The sequence below is a fragment of the Protopterus annectens genome, chromosome 2.part2 (genome assembly GCF_019279795.1).
Source record: "Protopterus annectens isolate FY-2018-M chromosome 2.part2, PAN1.0, whole genome shotgun sequence".
NCBI lineage: Eukaryota > Metazoa > Chordata > Ceratodontiformes > Protopteridae > Protopterus > Protopterus annectens.
Genome location: NC_056730.1, coordinates 430,645,739 through 430,660,048, shown reverse-complemented (window position 1 = coordinate 430,660,048; position 14,310 = coordinate 430,645,739). Strand labels below are relative to the sequence as shown.

The following is a 14,310-nucleotide window of genomic DNA, read 5'->3' as shown; positions in this document are numbered from 1 at the left end:
ACAGATCCAGTAACTACGGCCCTGCAGGAGGCCTCTAAGGAGTCAAAACCACATTGCAAAGTATGCTTTCCAACCTGTTCAGCTGCATGCAATAATTCCTGCAATTCTTTATTTTCTGCACATTCATAAATCATCATCATTTTCTGTTTCAGCAATCCCATAACATGCTGTTGGTACTTAAGCATATGAAATTGACAGTTTAAGGCCCTGATTGCCAAGGTTGCAGATGTATAAACCTTTTTTCCCCATCTGTCCAGTGCCCTTGAATCTCTGTCAGAGGGGGTAGGATTTTTTGCTATTGAGGCCTTAACTCCCTTTGGACCCTGTGAAATAGTTTCAGGATCAGCAGCAGGGTTTCTAAATAAAAATGTATGAGAGTCAGGGACCCTGTAATATCTGATGAACCAGAATGGCTTCAGTGGTGAAAAATCGATCTACTAGACGTATAATATGTAACAAAGCAATTTATTAGCAGCACACAGAGGAAAAAAAATGAAACAAATGAATAATATTAAACCAACTAAGTCAAATCCAAGCGCTTTAGTCTCCTGTGTAGGAGACTTTTTCAAGAACAGAACATTCCCAACAACCGAAAAACTTTTATACCATCATTAATTAAGTTTTAAATCAAAAGCACCAATCCTTTTCTGTTTTCACTAATTGAATCCTTTGGTGTAGGGTGCGATAGTTAAAGGTATAACACAATGAAATGTGCAATAAAATATGCAGTTTTACCATGAGTCAAACCAACACAAATAGTAAAAAAAACATGTGTGTGTATACCATTTGTGCATTACAATTAGTTGTCATAAAATTAGAAAGTAAAAATATATATTAAAAAGTATATAACTAATATACTAGTGTTAGGTTTTACAAGTGCATATACATATTCACGAAAATTTATAAATATATACATGAATAATGTCTGTATGAGTAAAAGCTAAAATATGTGTGCATATAACTTGTATACACAATAAAATTCATTTTAGAGGGTCAGAATGCACATAATTAATGAAAGTAATAAAAGTTCATTGCCAACACTGAGCAAATATGTTGGTATCATAATTTTTTTTTTAGGTTTAATAAACAAATGATAAATGTATTTATAATAAATTAATAAATGAATAGATGCATAAGCATATTATGTTAAAGTAAGACACACACGGAGCTCAGCAAAACGGACAACTGCTTTAATGAACAAGCACAAAAACAATCCACAGCAAGCTAAATCACAGCAGCACAGCACAGCAAACGAAATTGCAAAGCACAAGCAACAGCACAATAATGCTGTAAAGTTAATCCACATACATTTTCGTCACAATAACTTCATCAGATACCTAACCTCTCTTCCTTTGATGAATAAATAAACTAATCTAATTCAAATGAACCAATGAGTTTATAAATTCAATTACACATGGAAAATGCATTAAAACACATGAACCTTAAAGTGAATGAATCTAAAAGTTAAAATCAAAAGTATACATAATAAATAAATATGTATATATATTTTGTTATATAAAAATGCTTCAAACATAAACCTTAGTTAAAATTGCTTTCTTAAATATAAGTATTACCTGCATAAACCTGAAATGCATCTAAAAATGTTTTTTTCAAAAACAGAAGCTAAATTGAATCCAAAATACAATGAAATAGCACCATCTTGTGGAAATTAAATTAAATGCATGTTCATCTTGTTAAAAGATAAATACATATATTATTATTAAAATAAACCATAAAATGCTTGCATATATAATATATAAATATAAATATTATAATAATAACATACTATAATTTAGCTGATCTCAATTTCAGCACAGGTTTCAAGGATAACATTTCATTTAAACCAGGGGCAGAACTTGCATCAAGAATAATTTGCCAATATAGCTCCCTATATTCCAACCGAGTCTCCCAAGGCCCTCCCCTGGGGTCTTGTGGGACTACTTTTTTGACAAAAAACTGAAATTTAGCTTTACCACAATTGTTTTGATGTTTAAACAGAGCATTATCTTTTCTTTTCCTTATCTCATATAAATGCTCGTAAATGCTCTGCCTCAATTTCCTCTCGGTCTTACCAACGTAAAGAGAGTCACAGATTTCACATGTAGCAATATAAATCACTCCTGTGGTATTACAGTTGGCAAAACCTTGAGTAGTAATATACTTGTTCCTCTTTTTCAAAATAATAGAATCACCTTCCTTGATGTTAATGCAATATGGGCAACGCCCGCATTTTCATATCCCTTTTTTGTTATTGTTATTAGTGGGGTTAAGGAAGATTGTCCCTTCCAATATATTCTTGAGGTTATGTCCCTTCCTATATACACATTTAAATGGATTTTCAAAGATATGATTTAAATCAGACAAACTAGCAAATTTTTTCCATTCTTTACTAAGAGTACGTCCGCGGTGATGCAGCGGTAGCATTGTTGCCTCACAGCAAGAGGTTCTCTAGTTCAATTCTCGGCTTGGGTTGGGAGTGCCTTCTGTGTGGAGTCTGCATGTCCTCCCCGCGGTCAAGTGGGCATTCAAAAGACATGCACTGAATGGGCGTGCCTTCGCTGAAGGTTGGACATCGGACTGGCAACTCAACACCATAAAAACCAACTGCCAATCATTGGTGGACAGGAGTTCCTCTGTGGCGACCTCTAACCGGGAAAAGCCGAAAGACAAACAACAACTAAGAATACTTCTCACCAGATTACTCTCCCCGTCAAAAGTGGTAAACATGGCAGAATGAAAACCTTTTTCTAAAGTTGTGGCAATAGCAGTGTTTTCCTCAATATTTTGTACTTCCAATGTAGGTAGGGGTACACCCAAAATTGGAGCAAATCTTCCTGTTCTTCCTTCCTTAACCTCTACAATAACTGACATTAGGAGATCTATTGGGTACCCCCTTGCTCCAAACATACTCTTAATAAATTCACATTCAGTATTAAAATCCAGATCGTCTGACGTCATCCTACTGGCTCTCACCAACTGACCTTTAACTATTGCTCTTTTTTGAAAATGTGGGTGAGAGCTTGTATAATGCAAGTAAGCATTAGAAAACGTATCTTTTCTAAATATTTTTGATTTAAAACCTTCCCCCATTCTCTGTATATTTACATCTAAAAAACACAATTCAACTTCATCTACTTTATAGGTGAATTTTAAAAAATTAGTTGTATTTGAAATATAATCAAAAAATTCCATGAATTTTTCCAGGGTATTGTTCCAAAAAAGACAATCATCATCCAGGAAGTGCCCATAGTAGTTCCAGTATTGTTTAAAATTAGAATTGTGAACAAATTTTTCTTCACAATACAATAAAATGATGTTGGCATATGTAGGTGCACAATGGGCACCCATAGCTACGCCTTTAGATTGTCTAAAATATTTCCCTTGGAAGAATATAAAATTATTGTTTAAAATCAATTCCATTAAAACAAGGCATGTACGAAATACTTTAAAAGAAATATTATTCTTGCTTCCCAAAAACTCTTCAAACCAAACTAAACCTATCTCGTGAGGAATACATGTAAAAAGGTCCACAACATCCAAAGTGATAAAACTAGAGGTATCAACCGGATTTTTATCAATTATTAATATGCCTTAAAAAATCCCAAGAATCCTTTAACACATTAGGATGTTCCATCACCACGTTCTTGAGATGTACATCTATATATTTTGCCAGTGGAGCAGTAATAGAACCCTCCGCAGATACAATAGGTCTGAGAGGAGGGTCATCAGGATTTTTGTGGACCTTTGGTATCCCAAAAATACAAGGCACTTTGGGTTGTTCAACACGTAAATAATTATATGTTTCCAGATCAATAAGCCCCTCTAAAACTAAATCATTCAAACAGAGGGAAAGTTTTTTATAAGCAATATGAATTTCATTCATAGACACTCTCTCATAGGTATATTGGTCATTTAACAAATCAAACATTTTTGCCTCATAATTAATATGATCCATAAAAACCACCCCACCTCCCTTATCAGGCTTCATGATTCTAAGATTTTTATTCTCTCTACATAAACTGAGTGTATGCATTTCTTCCGCAGAAAGGTTTGGACTAACCTTGTTGTACTTAAGTTTATCTCTTAGCTCCTTTTCAACCAAAACCTCAAAATTCCTAAGCTGGGGGTGAAGGGATGGATTGAACCTACTCTTCTTTGCTAAAACAGTGGTATTTTTTCTTATATTACCATTAAAAAATACCTCTAAATTTTTCTACCTAATAAAAAGTTTAAAATCCACTAATAACTTTGCTATACTGGCCTTAACGTTAGGAATAAAAGTAAAACCTTTAGTAAATAAGTTGAAATGACCCTTAGTAATGGGAGTAAGGGTATAATTAAAAATGTGAAAACCATTGTAACTAAACATGCATTTATTAATCACTATTTCATCTGAAGGAATTACCTCCATGGTACCTTTCGACCCCTCTGGTTCTGATAACCGTACCTGTAGTCTACTGGCTCCTTGTTCTTGAGTCTCTCTATCTCCTTGGGGCCATGTATGTCATAACTATTAAACTGAGTTTCAGATGGTAAATTGTCATACCCCATGTCTCTTTCACCTCTATACTCATGTGGTTTGTTGTGAAAATTACCCCATGTATTCTTTGGTTTAGGGTATTATGTATTATTTTTGTACTCCTTTACGTCCCTTTCCATCTTTCTAAATTTGCTTTCATAAATCCTAGTACATTTTACTTCTACATCTTTCAACATTTCATGAAATTTAACTCTTTCACACTCAATGCCAAATATTAAATCAGTGACAATCTTATTATTAATAATTTAAATCTGAGAAAACATTTTATCCATTTCCAACTCATTGTTTCTAATTATAGCCTTCATAATTTCAAACCCACATTTATCAAATGCACAAATAAGGTCCTTATGAAAGTCCGACTTTTCCACAACATTATTGAAGAAATTGCTTGAAACCACCACGATATAATCCAAGTAGCATTTAATGTAGAAGATAAAACAGGAACAGCTTTTTCAAGCAGCAAATTGCGCTTCATCAGGTTACAATCTCACAAAAGCTTCCATTGTCTTTTATAAAGAAGCATTACCACAATTATCCAATTAATTAATCAATCTAATTATAATTAGTGAACATATTCAAAAACTCATTAGCAATAAAATATAAAACAATGATGTATTCAACTACCTAATACATTATTTAAAAAGTGAAACTATTTGATATTTCAATAAGTGAACATCATTGGAGCTTTTAAATTCAATAACATTAAATGTTAAAGTGTAAAAAGTTGCCTAAGTATCGGCATTAGCCTCATTAAATCTATTCAGGAAACAATGCCCATATTTGGGAAAAGCTTTGTTCAACAATCTTGATGCTTTCCTAAGATGTTCTCCATGACACAATGTTTCATTCATTTTCAATGAAAATAAACCATCATATGACAATTTATGATGGCCAAAACATAATAACACTCAAAGTATATTAACGGTAATCAACTGAAGCCAGTAATATAAAGTGGATATTCAATATAAATACCTATTTCCAAAAACAGTTTATCCATTAACATTTAGATACATCCTTAGTAATATACAAAAAGAGTTCAATTCATCCCAATATGCTATCTAAGAGACTTTTCGCAAGCAGGGTTTTTCAATATAACAATCTTGCAGTCAAAAGATAGCTGATGTTTACGCCATGGTAGATCATATGTCCAAAGACAAGGAAAACATTATGTTATTTACAAAGGTTTGTTCTATGACAAGAAAAAGGTGAGATCACCATAAATAACAAAATCTATGTTCACAAAAGTGTCTAAGTCACATATATCACTGTCAAACACAAAAGAGCATTATGTATTCCCAAACATTAGTCATATACTAGGGTCATAGGCTAAGATACAAAAGCCACTCCAAAATGGATGTTGTACTGGGAAACGATACAAATATCATAGGAAACTAGATTTTGAAATGGCATCAATTCCAAGTTTGATGTAAGTTATTACAAAAAATTTTATTTACAAAACATTCAAACCTCATTTCAAGAATTCAAAACACTCTATTGGGTCCCAGTAGGTTTGTCCAGTCATTAAATATAAAGACTTAATACACATAATCATCATTTACATATATAAAATGACGCAAAAACACTAAACCTTGAAATAACTAAAAATACAACTAATAGCTAGACGCAACCATTCATAAATAGAAGAAGGCATGTAAAGGTATAGCAGCAGATGGAACATGCAAAAGTCAAAAACATGCCAGCAAAGTTGTAGTTTCTAGCTGTTCACAAAAACAGAAAACAATACAAAAATAAGATAAGATACATCAAATTGACTAAGACCTTTCTAGTTAACTAGGACCTATCAGGGCTGGTCGAAGATTGACCACAGAGTTCAGGCCTGGGGGTAAATGGGCCTTAAGTCTCAGTATCCACCTTAGCTCAAAGCTCTCCAAAGTGTTCAAATGGTCACCCTCAGCACCTGGAATACAAAACTGTGCTGAGGGTGGGTGCTAAGGCATTGTTGAGGTTATTTTTTCTGATGTTATAAACATGGTCATATATTCGATCTCTTAGTCTCCGTGATGTCAGACCGACATAATAACCATCACATAAAGTACAGGTGGCAAGGTAAACTACATTTTTCGTGTTGCAATTCGCATAATGTGTTGGTAATATGTTCCTTACCATACCTGGAGGTGTAAAACCACAACTTTTACAAATATAGTCACAATAAGGACATTTTGTACATGGAAAAGTACCTGTTTTCATCAAGGATCTAATATCAATAGATGTATTGGTTAATTTCTCCTTACATAAAAGTCTCTTTAAATTCATACAATTCATGTATCTAAAAATCGGTTTTTCACTCACAACTTCTGAGACAGACCTATCTGAGAGTAAAATCTTCCAATTGCCTCTTATTATATTAGTTAGATGCTGCACATCATTAGTGAACTTTATATCATAAGACGGAGTATTAGCCATCTTCTTGTTGAGGCTATAGTGGTTAGCAGACTTTTTAGCCTGGGATCTGGTGCTGTTAGGTAAGGGGTCTATTATTTCATCAATCAATTTAATAGGATAGCCCCTTTCCATGAAAAGATTCATCTGAATTTCCATTAGGCTAGATGTATCAGATCTATCACTACAAATTTTATCAATCCTGCTCATCTGATTCTTTATGTAGACTATCATAGTGAAGGATCACATTCCTCCAGCAAGGTTTCCTGTAAAGTGTCGTCATTAACTTACAAAAATTATCCTTCTTGATGGTGATATCTAAAAAGTTCACATGATGATAAGAAAAATCATAACTAAATTTAAAGAACGAAGTGACACTATTCATATAGTTAATAAAGGAAATAAGACCATCTACATCACCATTCCATATAATAGTATGTAATATGCGTACAAGCTGTATAGTAGTAATGACATTAGCAAATCTCAGATCATTGAATATAAATTCATTCAAAACTAAGTCCAGAAGGCAGCATAGATTCATAATGTCACCATTGGGAATATGAAGATGTGTCATGTGACTTCTTATTGCATCTAAACCATATTCATTGGGGATCTTAGTAAATAGACTTTCAATGTCTAGGGTCACTAATATAGTTCTATCTGTTATTTTATTGATTATCGTATTCAATTTCAGATCATCCAGGAGTTTATATGAGTCAAGAAGGATGGTAGGTACCTGCTTTACAAGAGCTCCTAATTTAGTCTGCACATAGAGTGATGCATTGTAGGTGACCCAATGGTCACCTGACACAATGGGCCATAAAGGTGGTGGATATACCTTCTTATGTAGCTTCGGGAGACCCTTGATAATGGGAATAAGAGGAAGCTCTACCAACAAAAAATCATACAGGGATTTGTCAATAGACCTAGTCATAAGCATGTCATAAAGTGTGTCATGGACATATCGCGTTAATGATGCTATTTGTGATTTATCAATCCTTTTATATGCAGTATCGTTATTTAACATATTAAGCATTAAGTCATTATAAAAAGTTGCATCCATGGCTACAATCCCCCCTCCCTTGTCAGCTGGCTTAAATACAAGCTGACAATCATTGCACATCATTTTTAGCTCCAACATTTCTTCCATATTAAGGTTCATAAAAACATTCTTTTTCACTGGGCTGTCATAATAAAGATAAAAATCTTGTCCATGGGACAGGACAGATTGTCTCTGAACAATAACTTGAGGATAGTTTATATTACTGTACTGAGAGGGAATAAATGATAAGCCCTTGTTCAGGACATTCATGGCATTCATCGAAAAAGTCTTAGATGATAAATTAAAAAATAAGCAATTTACATTTCCATTCTTCATTTCTTTCTTTCGTCGTCTCTCTCGTGACTAGACAGTTCAGTTCAAATCTTTTCTCCTTCTCTCTGCTCCTGCACCCCTGACAGTTTTTTTGCCTCTCTCCCCGCTGTGGATCGGAGCTGCACTGCCTCTTTGTAAGGAAGGGTTTGTTAATTGAGGCTGTTACTTTGGGTTTCGTACCCAGATTAATCTGCTGAGCCAAACCTTGCTGATTACAAGGCAGTGAAGAGCCCGGAGTATCTGACATCATAGATGCTTCACTTAACACATTCTCCACATGCGATCCTGTGTTAGGCATGCTATTGTGTGCAACTGTGGGGGCTTCATTAATAAAACCAGATGAAACATCCCTTTGGTTGTTAGATATGTGGGTAGATTGTGAATGGGTTCTCGGCCATACAAAAATCCGGCCGAGACAAAAATCCTCACAGTCACGTTTTAATTTCTTTATTTTTATCTGCTCCAACTTGTTACTATATAGAGACAGTTGTCTGTTCATAGCTTGTATCTTAGCTTTACAGAATTCAGACTCATATGTGGTGGTACCTCTACCTTACTCAATAACTCTGCTTCCAGCGGTGTGAAGTAATCTAATAGTAGCTGGATATACTTGTAGCCAAAGTCAATATTTAACTTCTGCCACTGTCTTTAAAGTGCAGGCATGCTTGCAGGTGCCTTCTTTGCCACACTAGCCTATGCAGGCGGTACAGATCGTTTTCTAAAGTTCTCATACTCCCAAAGAATTCATGCATATTATCATTATTAGTAGATGGACTTTTGCATACTTCACCATTCAAGTCCATGAGTAGCTTTTCACGTTGATAAAAAGGCAATTCCAGTTTTGTTACTCACTGGGTTATAGTCTAATTCAATGTTCTGTGCTTCCATCGTGATGAAAAAACAAGGATAATAACTGCAGAAAACAATAGCCGATCACCCAAAGGTTTCTTGCATCAAGGTAAGAGAAGCAGTATTGAAGAAATTGCTTGAAACCACCACGATATAATCCAAGTAGCATTTAATGTAGAAGATAAAACAGGAACAAAGCTTTCACGCATTAAAATTCATCAGGTTACAATCTCATAAAAGCTTCCATTGTCTTTTATAAAGAAGCATTACCACAATTATCCAATTAATTAATCAATCTAATTATAATTAGTGAACATATTCAAAAACTCATTAACAATAAAATATAAAATAATGAAGCATTCAACTGCCTAATACATTATTTTAAAAGCAGCCCAGTGAAACTATTTAATATTTCAATAAGTGAACATCATTGGAGCTTTTAAATTCAATAACATTAAATGTTAAAGTGCAAAAAGTTGCCTAAGTATCGGCATTGCGCCTCATTAAATCTATTCAGGAAACAATGCCCATATTTGGGAAAAAGGAAGTAATCCAAAGTGCAGCTTTGTTCAACAACCCCAACACAACATTGTTGGGGTATTTACACACCCGAAGACCTTTAGGAATAATGTTCAATTGCAAACAATGTTTAAGATACATGTTGTCCATTTCCAATGCTTTAAACTTAAAAAGCATATTATCCAAATCCGAAATTAAAGTGGTGTAGCTACCACTATAATTATTGTGTTGAGGTATAGGCATCTGTTTAAAATCAAGTTTAAAATCAAGAATATCTTTAAACTGAACAGTACCTGTATTATTTTGATGTACAACACCAGTTGAAGTTACAATACTTCCATTGCTTTTTGATTTTAACTTTTAGATTCATTCACCTTTAAGGTTCATGTGGTTTAATGCATTTTGCATGTGTAATTGAATTTATTCACTCATTGGTTCATTTGAATTAGATTAGTTTATTAATTCATCAAAGGAAGCGAAGTTAAGTATCTGATGAAGTTATTGTGACGAAAACGTATGTGGATTAACTTTACAGCATTATTGTGCTGTTGCTTGTGCTTGGCAATTTCATTTGCTGTGCTGTGCTGCTGTGATTTAGCTTGCTGTGGATTGTTTTTGTGCTTGTTCATTAAAGCAGTTGCCCGTTTTGCTGAGCTCCATGTGTGCCTTACTTCAGGTTTACCAGTTTTTATCTTGGGCACTCAGACCACTGGTTTGGAATATTATGTTAAAGACTTAAAAATTGTTGGATAACTACCTATGTTAAAATACAATGTATAACAAATTTGCCTATCTAGGCTCTTTAACTTCAAAAAACAAGTAATTGTAATAGAATCATTCAGGCCTGGCCATTAAGTAGTATTTGTTCTTAATTGCCATAAAGCTTCATTCATTTCCAGATGTAATGGCCATGGTTCACCCCTTGGGTTCACTTCCATAGCTTCTATGATAGTAAATTTAAACCCATGACCTGGCCATTCATTACAATGCCTTGCCAAGGCGTTTATATCCTTTTTTAATTTAATGTCCCACAAGTGCTCTTAAATACGTGCCTTTAACTTTCTTTCCGTTTTTCCAATATAAAAACAGGTGCATTTGCAACAGAAAGCACAATAAACGACTCTTTCAGTGTTACAACAACATTTTTTTCTTCTGGGTGACTCAGTTGGTTTAATATTATTCATTTATTTCATTTTTTTCCTCTGTGTGTTGCTAATAAATTGCTTTGTTACAAATTATACGTCTAGTGGATCGATTTTTCACCACTGAAGCCATTCTGGTTCATCTGTTTTGCGGCTTTTTGCTTGTATACCTTGTAATATCTGTCAGGCTTATTGGGAGCCGGAGGTAAGGAGTCAGGGGTCAAGCTTGACTCAGAAAACACATCATCCACAATGTCTAAAACAGGAGGAATGGCTAAAGGCCTGTGCTGAGGGAGAAGGAAAACCCTGAGCCTCTTTTTTGATTCTGAGAAGTCTTGACTCTCCCAGTGAAAATGCTCCCTCAAAGTATGCAAGGTTTCTCCAAATGAATAGCAGATGTTATAGACTCCCCTGCATCAGAATCCTCATAGGGAGGTATAGATAAATTCCTGATCAGAAGAGGAATCAGAAGAAATAGAAACCTGAAGATTCATAATCAGTGTCTTGCCTAGGCCTCTTATCTGGAGGGAGATGGGTACCCCTGACCAAGGTAATAAGGTCTTCAGCCATTTTGATCATCTGTTTTTTAGACATAGAGGCCTGTGCATGTGGCTCATGCATTGTTTTTTTTAGTTTTAGAAGTTGCTTTTGTCTTTGGTTTTGCAGCTGTTGTCGGTTTGATGTACAAATGCTGAGGTCTGAATACACCCTCAGAAGCCGGTGCCTGCTCAGCCGCTCCAGACCCATCCGAGGGAGATACATCCGTCGGTCCAATACCTTGAGTATCTTGCGGCATGCCGGATTCCACATGGGTGTCGGTAGAGGCCTGCGACTCAAAGGTAATGGGTATCAGGGGCTGCGAAAGCGCCGCACTGAGTACCGGCAAACCAGCGACTGGCTTAGGAGAAGCTTCGTTGTCGGTTTTGGATCTCGACTGCCTTTCTCTGTCCTTTTCTTTATGTTTTTTTATGTACTCCGGTAGCCGGATTGCTATCCAACGACATTTCTGTGTAGTTAAATCTGTTTCCAAAATACTTTGAGGCAAAAATGTACCGACGCTTAATAGTGTGTTGGTTAAATCTAGCACAAAACCGACAGCCAGGCACATTGTGATCAGGGCCTAGGCAAGGAATACAGTATAAATGGAAATTCTTATGAGGTATTTGCTTCCACAAGTAATACAATTATTAACTTTTTCTAACATCGGTATGGAGCAAGAAAAAAGTTTCCCCAACGGGGTACTTAGCTTTAGTGAAGACTTTGGTTCTGAAACTCAAACGCGAATATTTCAGTAGTCAGCCGACCGGCACTTGCGAAATGCTTCTGCTTTAGGCACCGCGCGGCAAGAAAGACTAAAGAAAATGGCGTTGGCTGCATGTTTTATACCCCTGACGACCTGACGTCATGGAAGATGAGACAGCAACCGATGCAGGACCCAAGACTTTGGAATTCAGGCCGACTGAGGGCAACCTGCCAGCAGATTACCCAAATGTAATGAGTGCAACAGTGAAACACGAAGAACATCAGTTTTTGTACTTACCTTCCTCACTTGCTTAGAGAAAAACAGCTCTTGTACTCACTTTCCTCACTTGTCTAGATGAAAATAGGTTTTTATTCAGGCATGTCCAAGGGTCAGCTCCCAATGTTCTCTCCTGTCTATCTGATGAATCTGGGCATCTTGGGGCAATGTAGCAATTGCCTCATGTACACCGACAACCCTCTCCTCCTACCACCCAGCACTACTACCTGTGAGAGATGCACTTATCTAGCCAAAATGGAGGTAAAGCTCTCTACAACCAAGACTGAAGCCTGGTGTCAGAGGCATGGCCTCAAGCTCAATGCCAAAAAGTGCATTGTCATCCCCTTTGGTAAAAACTCTGTACCCACGAACTACTATATAGGCGGCAGTCTACTTAACGCCAAATGTGTGATAAGAGACCTTGGTACCCAGTTGGATAGTAGTCTCTCCTTTGATAATCACATCGCCATAGTAGTCAGGAAATCCTTCTATGTGGCACACCTCATCACAAAAGGGTTCTCATCCAGAAAAAAAGAGGTTATTGTTCCCCTCTACTAGACACTCATTAGACCCATTATAGAGTACAACGCCCCTTTTGGAATGTACCTCACAAGACATCTGCAGCAGCTGGAAAGGCCACAGATGTACCTCACAGAGGATTACTGGCCTCAAACAGATGCCCTACACTGACCGTCTCAAAAAACTCCAGCTTTACTCTGTAGCATATCGCCTACTAAGAGGTGATCTCTGCCTAACATATAAAGCTATGTCAAACCCAGAGCTGTTGGACATGCTACACCTAAAGAAATCCCAATCCCTCCGAGCTACACGCTCTAGGGACCTAAACCTTGTCACCACAATAAACAGGACATGCTGAAGGGATAGATTCCTGTCCCAGAGACTTCCCATACTCTGGAACAAGCTATCCATCTACGTCAAGCAAAGTTCTTCATTAACACTCCAAGAAAAATCTTGACAAGTGGATGGGAAATAGGAAATACACCCCGGGGATCACTTCTGTGGCTCTGCTCAACAGGCGTACAAGAAAATAACTTTCTTGGGTGGCGTAAGCCAGGGAACCTTGTTGGCTAGGCTTACTTAGGCCCTTGGGCCAATAGCCTAGTACCTACCTATGAACCTATGTAAGAAAATTCCAGAATTAATACCAACTATTAAGGTATTAATTCAAGCAGGCTTTGCAGCAGTGACCTGACATGTTATCATATCTGATGCACTGTTTTCAGCAGCAAATACAACCACCAGCTCTTCAATGGACAGTGTGGAAGTGTTGAAGAAGGCAGTGGTAGCTTAATTACGCCAATGAGTAAACAGAATGATAGAGGAATTTTACGGACTAAGGAATGATAAAAAGTATTCTGAAATATACAAAGTTTGAGAAACATGACAGATGCATAACCAAGAAGATAACTTACAAACACCTTTGATAAGTGGAAGCACTTAATTTCAATATAGTTGCATGCTGAAGGTGCAGCATTTTTTAAATCCTTTTTTGTGGTCCATGTGCTTGCCAACTGGCTATTCTACACCATGACTGTTCTGAGTTACTACAATGGGAGACAGTCACCTTGCAACTATCATCCAGGCAAACATTTAGGGAATTCAGAGCCTTTAGCCTACACAGAGTTGTTAATATGTATGCTCACAGATGCAAAGGCTTGAAATACCTTTTGTTGGAATGTATTCATTGATTCCCATGCCCCCTGAAAAAGTTTACCCAAACCCCACACTGCATGCAATGCATCTCTTTTTTCAGGATATGCCAACACTACTGCAGTTTGGCCCAATCCCTAGGATGAGCGAACCAATACAGGCCACTCATTTCCTCCAGCATTTGGGTCATTATTTGACCCTGGGTCATATGGGTTGCAATCAGGGCTTTATCCTTCTGTACCATGGAGCCAACTACAAAGCAGACTTTTTAATGAGGCAAATTCTATTTTATTTT

The 14,310-nt window shown here is 36.3% G+C and overlaps 1 protein-coding gene across 2 annotated transcripts in view; it reads right to left on the bottom strand.

Annotated features, from left to right (window-relative positions):
- FCHO2 (FCH and mu domain containing endocytic adaptor 2) overlaps nucleotides 1-14,310 on the bottom strand; it is a 4,043,518-nt gene that overhangs the window by 544,977 nt on the left and 3,484,231 nt on the right. The window lies entirely within an intron of this gene.